This window comes from Cryptomeria japonica, chromosome 1 (genome assembly GCF_030272615.1).
Source record: "Cryptomeria japonica chromosome 1, Sugi_1.0, whole genome shotgun sequence".
Classification (NCBI taxonomy): domain Eukaryota; kingdom Viridiplantae; phylum Streptophyta; class Pinopsida; order Cupressales; family Cupressaceae; genus Cryptomeria; species Cryptomeria japonica.
Window position 1 is genome coordinate 701,459,114 of NC_081405.1, and position 14,875 is coordinate 701,473,988.

Consider the following 14,875-nt stretch of genomic DNA (forward strand, 5'->3'; position numbering starts at 1 on the left):
GTGAAACTACATCATGATCCGAAGTAGATCATAGGAGATAAAGATGCAGTGATACTCACAAGAAGAAAGGTAAAAGAAAACTCTTGCATGATTTCTAAATTTGAACCTAAGACCACTAGAGAGGCACTTATAGATGAAGACTGGATTAATGCAATGGAAGAGGAGCTGGACCAGATAGAAAAGAATACAACATGGTCTTTGGTACCCAGACCAGAACACAAGAATGCCATAGGTACCAAATGGGTCTTCAAGAATAAGCTTAATGAAGAAGGCACAGTTGTAAGGAACAAGGCAAGACTTGTATGCAAGGGATATGCTTAGGAAGAGGGATAAGACTATGGAGAAACCTTTGCCCTAGTGGCTAGATTGGAAGGTGTTCGAATGCTACTTGCATTTGCAGCATTTAAGGGATTCAAGGTATACTAGATGTATGTGAAGTCTGCATTCTTGAATGGAATCCTAGAAGAGGAAGTGTATATTGAGCAACTAGATGGGTTTGCCTTATCAGAAGATAGTAACATGGTGTGTAGATTACACAAGGCCCTGTATGGATTGAAACAAGCACCAAGGGCATGGTATGAATGGTTACACTAATCTTTTGAAGATAAGATTTTAGAGAACAAGTGAGGACAACAACATCTACCAGAAATCTGAAGGTGATTAGATTCTAATCTGTGAAGTGTTTGTAGATGACATAATCTTTGGAGGAGATGATGAAATGAGCCATGCATTTGCAGATGAGATGAAGAAAGAGTTTGAGATGTCTCTAATTGGAGAGATAAAATTCTTCATTGGTATACAAATTCAGTAGATAAAAGAGGGTATCTTTATTACCCAGTCCAAGTATGTCAAAGAGGTATTAAAGACCTTTGGCATGGAAGAGAGAAAATCGGTTGGTACACCGATGGTGATTGGCTGCAAATTGACTAAGGAAGATGATTCAGTGTTGGTGAATGAGAAGGAGTACTGATCAATGATCGGTAAGCTGCACTATATGGTACACATCAAACCAGATATTGCCCATGCAGTGGGAATTGTGGCCCATTTTCATAAAAGTCCAAGAGAATCCCACTTGGTAGCAATCAAGAGGATTCTTAGATACCTGAAAGGGATAGTTGATTATGGATTGTGGTATCCATACAATGGTGATTTTAATCTCAAAGTATTTACCGATACAGATTGGCAGGTAATGTGGACGATTGAAAGAGCACAACCGGTGGAGCATTCTTTCTTGGTGGAAGACTAGTCTCATGGACGAGTAAGAAGCAGAGCTGTATTTCCCAGTCTATAGCTGAAGCAGAGTATGTGGCAGCATTTATGAACTGCACTCAAGCAATCTAGATGAAACATGTATTAGATGGTTTCAAAGTACCTATATCTGAACCCATGAGTATATTTTGTGACAACACAAGTGCAATAAATATTTCCAAGAATTCAGTATTGCATGCTAGAACTAAGAACATTGAGCTCAAGTATCCCTTCTTGAGAGAAGGTTGAAAACAAAGAGGTTGTATTAGAACATGTTTCTAGTAAGGAGCAGCTAGTAGACATATTCACTAAGCCCTTACCGAAAAACTACATTTACCTATTTGAGAGGTGAATTAGGGGTTCTACCCCTTTATGAAGTAAATTAAAAATGTGTGCTCCGCATCAATCAGGTACTACAGTGTCAAATATTTCAGGATTGATTTGTTGAAGGATGCTACTCCATAGGGGGAGCAACATAGTGGAGAATGGAAGCTTGTGCCTCCACTTTGGCATTGTTGTCAAACGGGGAGAAGTTATCTAAAGTGATGAAGATATATGATATGGGAGAAGATATATGTTATAGTTGCACCGGTCTATGTTGTTTCTAGTTGCAATGCTACATTGAGTATTGCCATCAATGCCAAAGGGGGAGACTGTTGGAATATGATGAACCAGTATGATGATAATGTATGTTGTCATTGATGTCAATAAGTGCAGGTGAACCGGTATGAAGAGTGGAAGAAGTTTTTATTGATGTTCAAGTAGGAGAACTAGTATGAAGGGATGAAGTGGACCGACGTCAGGGTTTCACTAAGTGTGACTACCGGTTGGTAGTCTCAGCTCTAGGGTTTTTGGTTTGGCAATCTAGCTTGTGCGATGCAACCGGTGACATTCTTTGATGAGTTAGCTAAGAGATAAGGATGAGATAGAGATGCCACGTCAGTTTTGTGCATGTGAAGGATTTCCTTGAGGATCTTGCATGTGAAGATCGATTGCATTAAATGTCTACCTCGAGAATGAACATTCTTCTTAGCGGTATGTGAAGAGAGCGTGATGGGTTACTGATTTCCATATGAGGTAAAGAATGGATGATGCAGAATGACTTGTGATCTTTTTGAGATTGTTTTATTCTATGAAAAGTGTTTGAACGATCAAGGATTGGACCGCTTCTAATTGTAAACCTAAAATGTTTAGGGTTTAGGGTTTATGCTACCGACCTAATTGTTGTCTCTAAGGTCGATGATGTTTGTTATTGTGATTTTAAAAATGTTGTTAGTATAAGAGGCATACACATATAATGAGACAATAAGATGTAATTGAAAAGCTTAATTGAAAACTAAATCAAAGATGCAAACCATAAGCCTTCCTTGAAATGTCCCATTTTCCTCTATTCTTGAGGACCTTTAAGGTGTTGGATTGATGGGCTCTCAGCGGAGCAATGACCTCCAAAATGACAACTCAAGAGTTGAGTAGGTATTTGATCATGATTGACTATGGAGATGATATGAAATGCATGATTTAAGAACCTAGATTAACATGCTATGATTAATCCAAAATCTAATTACTAGATAATTGAAATGTAAATGCCTATAGTAAAAATGCCTAAATTGATATGAGATGGGATCCTTATTGCTCCAAAATGAGGGATATTTATAGGAATTCCAAGGCCAAAGCTGAGGTGGTAGGAATTAACGGTCCAGATTTGATCTGAAGATTTCAAGGGCCAAGATTGAGGAAGTTGGAGAAGAGGATGGAGGAAGAGACACTTGTCATCTCTATGGTGACAAGTGTCAAGGGGCTTTGCTCATGAGAGGGCAAGTGTCCAAGGGAGGAGACATGTGGCAAAAGTGCCATGTGTCTCAAGAAGAGAATATCCACACCATGGGAGGTTAGGATAAGGAGGTTAGGATGTGCAAGATAGGATAGGGTTAGTTAGACCCCAAGATTAGATTGAATGGGTTAAGTTAGGGGATGGTTAGGTTAGGTGGTTAAAGTTAGGAGCTATGTGCTCATTTGAATTTAGAAATTCAAATAAATTGGAAAATGGTAATTAATCTCAACAAAATTGAGTTTGTTAATCTTAATTAGGGATTAGAAGAATTGATTAATATGGGGAGACATTAATTAATTTAGAATTAATTAATCAAAGGGAGATGTGAGATGAACTATATAAATAAATCATTTAGATTTATTTACTAGTAGATGAATAGAGAAATTAATTAAATTGCTTGTGAATTCAATTAATTGAGAAGGGGAATTAATCAAATAACTGCGTATTTAATTAACTATCCTCAGACCATTTTTAGGTGTATACAATTATTGTTTGTTGTTGGAAAATATTGTGTTTGTATTTGAGTGATGAGATACTTGCCAGACCAGTGAGTGGAAAACTGTAGAGTGTGATTGTAGAGTAGAGGAGCTGAAAATGATCTACCTTAGCATGTAGTGCTATTATCAGATCAGAGCTTTACCTATTGTCTTCTAACCATTTCAATATTAGAAAAATCCCTTTATCGGGTAGCTTTAACAGGCTTATTGCAAATCCTCTAACTAGGTGACTCAAGATCATTGAGTTCTTCAAATCCTCTAGCGAGGTAACCTTTAACAGGGTTTCATCCTTTAACAGGGTATATAGCCATCCCTTAACCGAGTGATCTTTAATAGGATCGGTTCCTAACAGAACCTTATTGTAAAGTCTTTAACCGGACTAGGATCCTAACGGAGCAAGCTTCAAAAGAGTTCAAAAACAAGCTTGTGGGTATTCATCCCCATCGTGGTTTTTCCCATTTGGGTTTACACATGAAAAATCTATGTGTCATGAGTTGTGTATTTTTCATGTGATGATTGAGCAATCTTTATTTAGGTGAATACACATGCAAAGCTAATGGTTATGGTATTACTGATACAACACATGCATAAAATATAAAAAGAAAAGCTACAAGAAACTTAACTTCAACCAATGAAGTAACATGAAGTAAATGAAACAAGGTGGCAAAAACAACATAAAGAACAACTAATAACAACACATAACACATACAAAAATGGAGGGAACAATGCAAGCATAGGTAAATTTGAATTCTAGAAATGGAGGGAACAACGAGGCTGGGTCCTCTGATTCTACTACCTCTGCAGCTCAAGGACAAGCGATGGATGATGAGGATGGGAGTCCAGATGGGGACCCACAACAATGGGACCCTCCTCCTGACCGCAAAAAGATGAAAGATTCTCCAAAATTAGGTCCCAAGGTTGTGAAAGCTGTCTTAGAAAAGACTACAGAGGTGAAGGCTCTCAAACCCTGGAGTAGTCTTTTTGCAAATAAACCAACTAGAAAATCGTCCTTTCCCTTTGTGGAAGACATCTCTGATAGAAAAATGGGTAAACTAGCTATTGCTATTCTAGATTTGGTTATTGATCATAGCATTTCTTAAATGGCCTTCTCTCTGGTGGGAAATTTTGTTGGACCATGACCCAATATTGAGGATGTTAGGTCTTTTGTTAAGAGAAAATGGAGGCTGAAAGGACAGGTTGATGTTTTAGCCCTGTCAAGGGGTTTTTTTGTTTTTTCCTTTTCTTGCGGGGAAGATATGGAAGCAACATTAAGTGGTGGTCTTTGGATGTTTGGTAAATCTTCCCTATCCATGAGAAAATGGTCTCCTAATATGGAACTCAATGATTCTTTCTTTGAATCTGCTCTGGTCTGGGTAAGGTTGCCAGGCTTGCCGCTTGAATTCTGGGTTGAGGATTTTTTCTCAGGAATAGTGAACTCCTTTGGGGAGCTTGTTGCGATAGATCCAATGACTGCACCTCAAAAGAGGTTGGTGTATGCACGCATTTGTGTCAATATTTCATAGAAGATGGATCTTCCTAGCTCTATTGATATAAATTCCAAACTTGGATAATGGGAACAAATAATAGAGTTTGAGTCCCTCCCCTTTGTGTGCTTTTCTTGTAAGAAAGCTGGACACTGGGCTAAGGCTTGCCCTAGTAACCTTAAAAAACCTATGAAGGTTAACAATCCCCATAAACTGGTATGGAAAGAAAAGAATAATATTAAGGAAAATAGTAGAGTGGAAGGAGGAAGTGGAACTCCTGGTAACATAAAAGACTTATCAGAAGGTGATAGAAATGCTAACCCTCTTAAGGCTCCCCTTTTGAAGGAAGATAAAAAGAATGAAATCAGTGGATTTGAGATCAAAACAATCAATATTTTTGAGGTCCTACAGACATAGGAGGAAGAGATTGCAATCATTTAAGAGATTCTTGAAGAAGGTGAGATTGAGGATGCAACTGAAGGTCAACATGAGGCCCTTCAAGTTTCAACAATAAAAAGAGATGAAGAGTGCCCAAATGATTTTGAAGGACATGAAGTTAATTCTGGAAGGAAGAACAAGTTTGGATCGCCTAAGGTTAATCTAAATGCGTTATTTCAGAATATTGGAGTTGACATGCCCACTTCATCCCAAAAAAGAGGAGAACTGTGGAATAACATGCAAGCTAATCCCAAAGATGAGAATGAGGAAGAAATAATAGGGAATGGAAAAAAGAAAAATAAGAAGGTAGGATTTCCTAATGGGGTGAAAACTAGGACCAGATCCAAGGCTGATATTGGTCTATCCAAATCTTCATAGGGACGTAAAACCATGAAATGGCATAGGGACCAAGAGAGTAAGCAAAACATAGTTGATGGAAGGTAGTGAACTATACAGGAATCCTGCCCCCAGGTTTCCAAATGAAGGTAATCTCTTGGAATATTCAAGGCCTAAATGGTCTCAATAAATAGGATATATTACAGAATCTCATTTGAGACCATAAGTCGAATATTATCCTTGTGCAGGAAACCAAAATGAGTAAGGAGAAAGTTGAGAATTTAAACTTCTTTAAAAATGGAGGGGTCTGTGGTAGTAGCTCGAATGGGGCCTCTGGTGGGGTGGCTATTTTTTGGAACAAGAAAACTATTTTAGGAGATATGATTGATGAAGATGGTAATATCATATCTATGAAAGTTAAAAGTATTTCTAAAGGAAAGGAATGGGTGGTCACAAATATCTACACCCCTAATTCCAAAGCTTTTAGGAGTAAATTTTGGGATAAAATCTAGCAGAAAATAAGATCTTTCCCTAAGGACAGTTGGCTGTTGATGGGAGATTTCAATACTCATTTGCAAGGAATTGAAAAATTTGGAGGAACTCAAGCCCAACTGGACAACAGATCTAATTTGATGGACTTCATCAATGTCAATGCTTTTATTGATACTGATCTCACTGGAGCTTCTGACACCTGGTCTAATTGCAGGGATGGAGAAGACTTCATTCAGGTAAGACTCGATAGATCCCTTATTATTAATGATTTTATTCTTTCTCATAGATGTTCTCTGTCAATTGTCAATAGAATTGGCTCGAATCATTATCCCATTTCCTTTGTTGCTGAGTCCATTAAGAGTAAACAGTGCTTCCCTTTCCGGTTTGAGAAAATGTGGATCTCTCACCCCTCTCTGGAAAAATACATTTCCAACTGGTGGAATATTGATGTGAATGGAACAACCATGTACAAAGTTGCCAAAAAACTTAGAAACATCAAAGATACCATTAAGATCTGGAACAAGAAGGTCTTTGGTGATATTTTTGAATAAAAAAAAAAGTTGAAGGAGGAATTAGAATAGATCCAAAACTCAATACAAAAAGATGGCTATAAAAAGTATCCCAAGGCTAAGGAAGATGATATATTAGTCAAACTTCACAACATTATTTCTAGGGAGGAAATCTATTGGAGACAGAGATCCAGGGCTATTTGGCTAGAAGCTGGGGACAGAAATACTAAATTTTTCCACATGACTTCTATTAAACATAAAGCTGTGAATAGAATTTCTAAATTAATTGCTAAGGAAAAAATTCTTCTTAATGAGGATGATATTAGGGATGAAGTCGATAGTTTCTTTTCTTAGGTCCTCACCGGTAGCAAGGAGATTGATTATACTAAGCAACAGGATCTAGTTGACATCATCCCCAAGATTATTGATCCTAACCAGAATAAAGCCCTTTCTGCTATCCCTTCTGCTGAGGAATGAAAAATGTTGTCTTGTCCTTTCAAGGGGATAAGGCTCTGGGACCTGATGGCTCCCCATGTTCTTCTTCCAGGAATTTTGGCATATTGTGGGAAAAGACACAGTCAATGCGGTCAAAGAATTTTTTGGTTCAAGAAGAATCCTCAAGGAAATCAACTCCACTTTTATTTCCTTAATTCCTAAGGTGGCTGGGGCGGATTCCATGGGAAAATTTAGGCCAATAAGTTTATGTAACTCCTTTTATAAGACCATATCTAAAGTTTTGACTTCCAAACTTTTGGCTGTCCTCCCCTTTATCATCTCTGAGGAGCAAAAATTATTTGTCCCTGGTAGGTAGATTTTGGATTCTATCATTCTTGTGCATGAGAGTATTCATTCTCTCAATGCTGCCAATAAAGAAGGATTTCTAATAAAGTTGGATCTGGTGAAAGCTTATGATAGAGTGGAATGGCAAGCTCTTTTCAGAATTATGGAGGCTTTTGGATTTGATGAGAAGATAATCAAAATCATCAGAGAGTTGGTCTCCACCCCAATGTTTTCAATTCTCATTCATGGATCTCCTTCTAGATTATTTAAATCATCTAGGGGGCTCAGACAAGGAGATCCCATATCTCCTATCCTATTCACCATCTTGGCAGAGAGCATGAGCAGACTGATCCAAAAAATAAAAGTGAATAAAATTATCAAAGGTCTTCAACCTTCCTCTGCTAATGTGTTTTGTTCTCACCAACAGTTTATTGATGATACTATCTTAATGGGATACTCTTCTATTGGGGAGGCTGCTGCCTTTAAAGGTGCTCTTAATTCTTATTCATTGGCTCAGGCCAGCAAGTCAATTGGGACAAGTCTTCTATATACTTGATGAATACTCCTATCATAAGACAACATATAATTGCTAATATCATTGGGTGCAAGGTGGAAATGCTCCCCTCCACTTATTTGGGTCTCCCATTGGGATTAGTTCCCCCAAACTCCTTCCAGAATATGTTAATTGACAAACTCAACAAAAAATTAGCTGGCTGGAAAGGATCCATGTTATCTCAAGCTGGAAAGTTGCAGCTCCTTCAAGCCACTCTCCAGAATCTCCTTGTCTATGCTTTCAGTCTATTTGGTATTCCGGCTAAATTTGCTGAAGCCTAGATTCAGAAAAGATTTCTTTGGTCAGGGGTTGAAGAAAAAAAGAGAATATCCTTGGTTGCCTGGGACAAAGTGTGTAAACCAAAGAGCAAAGGAGGTCTTGGTATTAAAGCTCTGAAAACTTTTAATAAAGCTCTTCTTGCTAAACAAATATGGAGGGTGACATTAAGAAGATTGGAACAGGATTTGGTTTGACAAACATATTCATGATCAACCTCTCCAGGCTCTCCTCTACTCTGAAGACATCCCTATTGGGTCTTTCATTTGGAATAATATTATCAAATCCATAAAAGTGGCCAAAGCTGGAGCTGGATGGGTCCTTGGAAAAGGTGGCAAAATTAGGTTCTAGGAGGATCCTTGGATTAAAGATGAACCTCTCTTTAATCAAGACTGTAGTCAATTCATTGATGGATGTAAAAGGAGGTTTGGGTCTATGGTGTGTAACTACTGGAAGGAGAATAGATGGGTTAGGCTTGATGTTATTTATGCTGGGTTTTCCCTGCTTCAGCATGAGCTGCTGTCCTTTTCTATTAACAAAGATTTTGATGATGTGTTCCTCTGGAAGAGTAATCCTAGGGGCAACTTCACGGTTGCCTTAGCCTATAAAAACACATTTACCCAGATCAACAACCCTATATGGGGTAAAGTTTGGAATAGAATTATTATCCCTAAAGTCAACATGTTCTTTTGGCTTGCTACTCACAATAGGATTCTTACTATTGATAACTTGGCCCGAAGAGGTTTTATGTTCCCTAACAGGTGTGAGCTATGTCAGAAAGAGGAAGAATCAGTTGATCATCTGTTCATCCATTGATCCTTCACTTGGGAAATCTGGAGTAAGTTTTGGGGGAATTGGAAAGTTGATTGGGTTATGCACAAGAGTCTCAAGGAAATTATTTGGCAATGGACCTTTCCCACCAAATTTCCTCTTATCAAGAACCTTTGGTGCTTGATCCTTCCCATGAATTGCTGGGGCATCTGGAAAGAGAGAAATAACAAAATATTTAGGGAAGCTAAGTGCACCTCTCAGGTGGTCTTTGAAATTTTTTGCAGGGCTATAAAAGAAAACATAAATATTCCTCACAGGAACAATAAACAATGGTTTTTTACTGATATGAATGATATTGAAAAAGACATCCTTACTGAATGGAATTTAATCCACAAAGTCTACAGATCTGACAATAAGACAAGGAGAGAAAATATTTTTTGGAGATTTCCTGATCATGATTGGGTCAAGGTGAATTTCGATGGGGCTGCTAAAGGAAACCCTGGGAAGTCTAGTGGGGGAGGAGTCATTAGAAATGCTCAAGGTGTTTGCATTGCTGCTATTGCTTCTCCTTTTGGTGTCCAAAATAATCATGTGGCTGAAGCTCAGGCTATGCTGAAAAGCCTCCAACTTGCTTAGGGATTCAAATTTAAAAAAATTTGGCTGGAAGGGGACTCCCTCAATATCATTTAGGCTCTTAAAGGTACTAGTTCTTCCTCTTGGAATATTACTAATACGATTGAAAGTGCTTAAAAGTTATTAAATGACTATGTTAGTATTCTCATAACTCACACTCTAAGGGAAGGCAATAAGGTTGCAGACCTTTTAGCTAATGAAGGGGTCAATTTAGAGGTGGAGGCTAAATATATCAAAGAGGCCCAATGTAAAAGGGATTTTAGGGATCAATTATTATTTGATCGCATCAATGGGTCAAGTTAAAATCATGATCAACTTTTGGGGTCTGGAAATCAAAGACAGAAATTGGGGGCAAGTGAACTGTCAGTTAATGATTGTTATTAGGCATCATTTTTATGATCATTTATGTGAAGGGGATTATAATAATAAGTGTTGGATCTCTGCGACCATTATTATTTTCTTTAAAGTCACAAATGGTACTCTATTCTGTGACCCAGTATTTTTCTCAAGAGTTCGTGTTTAAGTATTGGCCTGCAATTTGTGAGATATACTATTGGAGACTTCAACCTACTGTTCAACATGGGAGGTAACCTAAACCAAAATGAGCCATCTGGTTGCGAGAACTAGAAGAGTGAGCGGAAAGTGTGGAGGAGGCTCCATAGACATGGATTCACCGACTATATGGAAAAGCTACATGGTAGCAAAAAATCGGTGTCTCAAGGCTTCGCTAAGGGTTGGAACAACAATAGAGTCACTTTGTTTGGAGAGACCTGAAAGATTGATGAGGATTTGGCTGTGGAGGTTATAGGACTTTAGAAGGAGGCCACAAAATTTTATAGAGACCGAAAGTTTGTTACTGAATCGATTAAAAACTTACTGAAACATGAGGATGAGAAGGCTTGACTTGCCAAGAAAGACAATGTTTCTTACTACCTCCCCCACCAGGTAAAGTCTTTTTGGCAGAAAATGCTAAGGGTTTTGATGGAATTCCTTACTGTTGATGGTAGATTTACTAAAGTCTATAATTATCATTTGCAATTCTCAATCATTTCTGCCATGGGGTTAAGATTTCTCTGTGCTTTTATTTAGCATCTTCCCTGAATGAGAGCTTGGCTGACCATGCCAAAAAGCCCAAATCTTACCCCATAGCCCATCAGGGGCTTATTTTGCTCATTTACAAACACTTGAAGAAAAAAGCTAGGGTTAGCAAGGATGATAACCTGGTAACAAATGCACATATTTTTGAGAGTTGTAATGACTTTGAGTCTGATGATGATCTGCCTAATGCCCCTACCCATAAAAAAGGGAGAGCTGACATTGATAATGTGAACACGTAGGTGAATGATGGTATGGAGGAGGAATAGGGGAAGGAGGTTGAGATTGAAGTGGAGAGTGAGAAGGAAGGGAAAAAAGATGCCAATACTGAAAACCCTGATTCTAACCCTATGGGTTCAGATAGAAGAAATGTTGCCCAAAACTCCATGGAGGAAACCAACCCTAAATCTGTGAGCTCTGAGCAGGGAAGGGATTCGACAAACACTATCTTGAATACTGTTCAAAATTGCACACTGGAGTCTTTCAATTTTCAGAAGTGGGTTAATGAAAATATAACCAGCATTTAGAGCAAACAGAGGGACCTGGAAAATAAGATTCATAATTTGATCAAGGAAACAAATTCGAGGAAAAAGAGTGCGGATACCAGTGAAGCAGAGGAGGAAATTGAAATGTAGGACTGGTCGGAAAAAGACCTTATAAAAGGGGATTTGAAACATCTGGAGGATGTTATTAGAATTGTAAAAGAATAAACTAAGGTGGATAATGAGACCATCATCAACTGGGTTGCTAAAACTGAGAAGGCATTGAAAAGCTTCATGAACCACAGTCTTGAGGTCTTGAGAGTCTCGTCTCAAAACATGAATGCCTTCATGGATCACTTAGAGAGGAAAACTCAGAATAAGGACTTGGTAATCATTGATGATATACTGACCTCCAGCTCTACTCATCAAATCTCTAGGCGAAGGACCAGATAGACAACCAATGATATGGAGACAAAGATGAAAGTCATTCAGCCGAAATAAGAGAACAATGATCTGAGAGAAGCCGCTAAGGCCATGATGCTGTTGGTTCAGAATGCTGAGGAGTCTATAAAAGTTTTTATTTGACATGTAATGTTGGATTTTGGATGCTAGTTTCTCGCTGCCTCTGTGCTGTCCTTTTGTCCTAGTTGTTGGTTTTTATGTTGGTTTTTGTGTAGCTTTTTTGTCTAGGTCTTGTCTTCTCTAGTTTCTTTCATGCTCATCTTTCGTAATGTAAGCGGGTTTCGGGTCCCTTAAAGCCTATTTTTCCTTAATAAAAAACACATGCATGAGTATATTGGTGAAGTAGTTATCAAGTGTTGAATGTTATTTGAATTACTCAGTTTTACTGGTTTAGCTGTCATAAGTCTTACCATGTTTAACCGATATTGCCATGGTTAAGTTCAGTGATGAAGACAACCAATTAGCATTGTTTTAACTTGTTAAGTTGTTGAGAAGTTTTTGTATGTACTAATTCACCCCCCTCTCTTAGTATCAATTAGGGTATTTTTTGTTCATCATTATTCAATAGACAACAGATAATACTCTATTTCAAGTACTTCAAACACAAAACAATTGTCTCTGTGTCCTAGGTCTTTTGGGAAACCTCAAAATGTAGTAATGAAACAAGACAAAGGAAAAGAAATAGTCAGATACTCAGATTCATGCTCTTTCATTAGGTGGGGTGATTTACAAGAATAATCTCTGAATGAAGATGTCAATTGTAATGCCCATATCCTAGTCGGACTTGTAAAACCCGTTTGACCTTGGTTGACTTCCTATGTGGCATTCTTGAATGGTAGGTTAACCGTGATGCAATGTGTAGTTTAGATAATATAAATAATTGTGCATACTTATTATTGTGCTTTTGCATCGATTCTTGTGTAAATGTAATTGTTTCCTAACTCTTGTGATAAATCTTGAGCTAACGCTCTCATTAAATATGTGTATGTATATGTATGCTTGTATGAATTCTAGGGTGCAGGAGATTTTAGGTACAACACCGCTTAGGGCGAGGTTCATCTCCTTTGGGATTTGCAAGGTTGAGTATGCTTCCTTCATCCTTAGAATTCAGATTTGGGGGTCATTAAACTCTCGTCTTGCCTTAGCCATGGTCAGGTGAGTATCGTGTGTGGATTCATGGGGCTTTCTTTTCATTGGATTGCGTGTCAAGTGATTTGGTGGACTTCCTCGATTTGCATGCCTTACGCAGGGTAAGTGGAGTTTGTTATCCTAATTATTCAATTTAGTTTAATGTGTGGATGTACGCATTAGTAATGTAGAAAATTTAAAATAGGTAGTTTTCTTTTATATGATTAATCGTTAATTTAAAGAGATCACTTTAATCATTATTGTAGCAAGCTTAAGGTATTTAACTTGGATTAATGTGCTCATTTACGCATTTGTAGTTGAGAAATTAGAATAAATAGGACTCTTTCATTAGATTAGTCATTTATTTAAAAAGGTCGCTTATTATGTTATAGCGAGTCAATTTAATAGCTAATTTTAATAATAACGAATTTAATGAGTTATGCGTCTTAGAAAGGAAAGATTTAAAAATCATTTGGGAAATAGAAATAAAATTTATCATTTTCGCATTTTGGAATAGAAAGGGTAGATTTTATTATTTAAAAGGAAATTATTCTTTTTACTTACAAAATTGATATAGTATAAAGGATTGATTTTTAAAATTTAAATTAATTTAAATACCTCACCCTTGTTAACAGTTCAAAATATAAATGTAGGCCTAAATTGATATTTAGAGAGATGAAAATTAGAATTAAATAAGAAATAGAAGCATGTAAATTTTAATTAGAATAAAACAAGTTAGATTTGTTGAGTAGTGGAAAATAATGATTTCCACTTTCATGTTCCTTTTATTTTCAAAAAAAATAAAAATAAATGCTTAAATTTGAAATTGAAAATTAGGGCAAAAATAGGGTTTCTCATTTTAACCTAGTTTTGGAAATGTTTTTGGGGGTTCTTTTCGTTTTAATCTTTTTTTTTGGGGAAAAAAAAATGGAGAGGGAGAAATTTTGGAAAAAAGGGAGATTTACTTGGAGTTGCAGGTGGAGATCTTCATCAAAACTTTTCCCAGAATGCGTTTGAAGGTAGGATTCCAACCCACCCTCTTGTTTATTTGTTGGATCTTTGTGTGGAAAAAGGAATGCAAACATTGTTTTGGATTTGGGGTTTTTATGTTTTGTTCATGTTTATGTCAAAAAAAAAATAGTCTTCTAGTTGGTTGTTTATTATGAGCAAGCTGGAAATCAAATGGACTGTGTTTTCCTTTCAAAATAGGAGAAGTTGCTGGAAAATGCTTTAAATCCCTGTCTATAAGACTGTGGGACGTGTATTTGGGGATTGGCTATTTATTTTTATTATTACCAAATTGTATATGCCTGGAACTATTAAAAAATAATAATAATAAACAAAAAAAAATTTATATGAGTTTGGGGCTAGGGTTTGGCGGGCGGAGGAGCCGAAGCTCGGCTCGCGCCGTCACCCCCTCCCCCATTTCTCCCCCTGCGGCGCCGCCGAAGTCCGCAGTCCTCCCCGCGACCACAGTGTGGGCCGCAGGCTGCGTCCACAGCGTGGGCCGCAGGGATTGCGTCCACAGTGTGGGCCGCAGGCTGCGTCCACAGCGTGGGCCGCAAAGACTGCATCCACATTGTGGGCCGCAGACTGCGTCCACAGTGTGGGCCGCAGATCTGCGTCCACAGTGTGGGATGTAGGGACCTGCGTTTAAGTTAGGGTTTTCCAAAAAGAAAAAAATAAAATAAAAGTTGTTTTATTAATTTTTTTATATATTTTTTTTGTTGCTAAAAAAAATATATAAGATAATAGATAATATTGATATTTATTAAAAAAAAAAAAAATGTCATGGGGAAGTTTAATAGTAGTTGTAATATGTTTGTAGGAAACCTATTTTATTTGAAAATTAGATTTTAA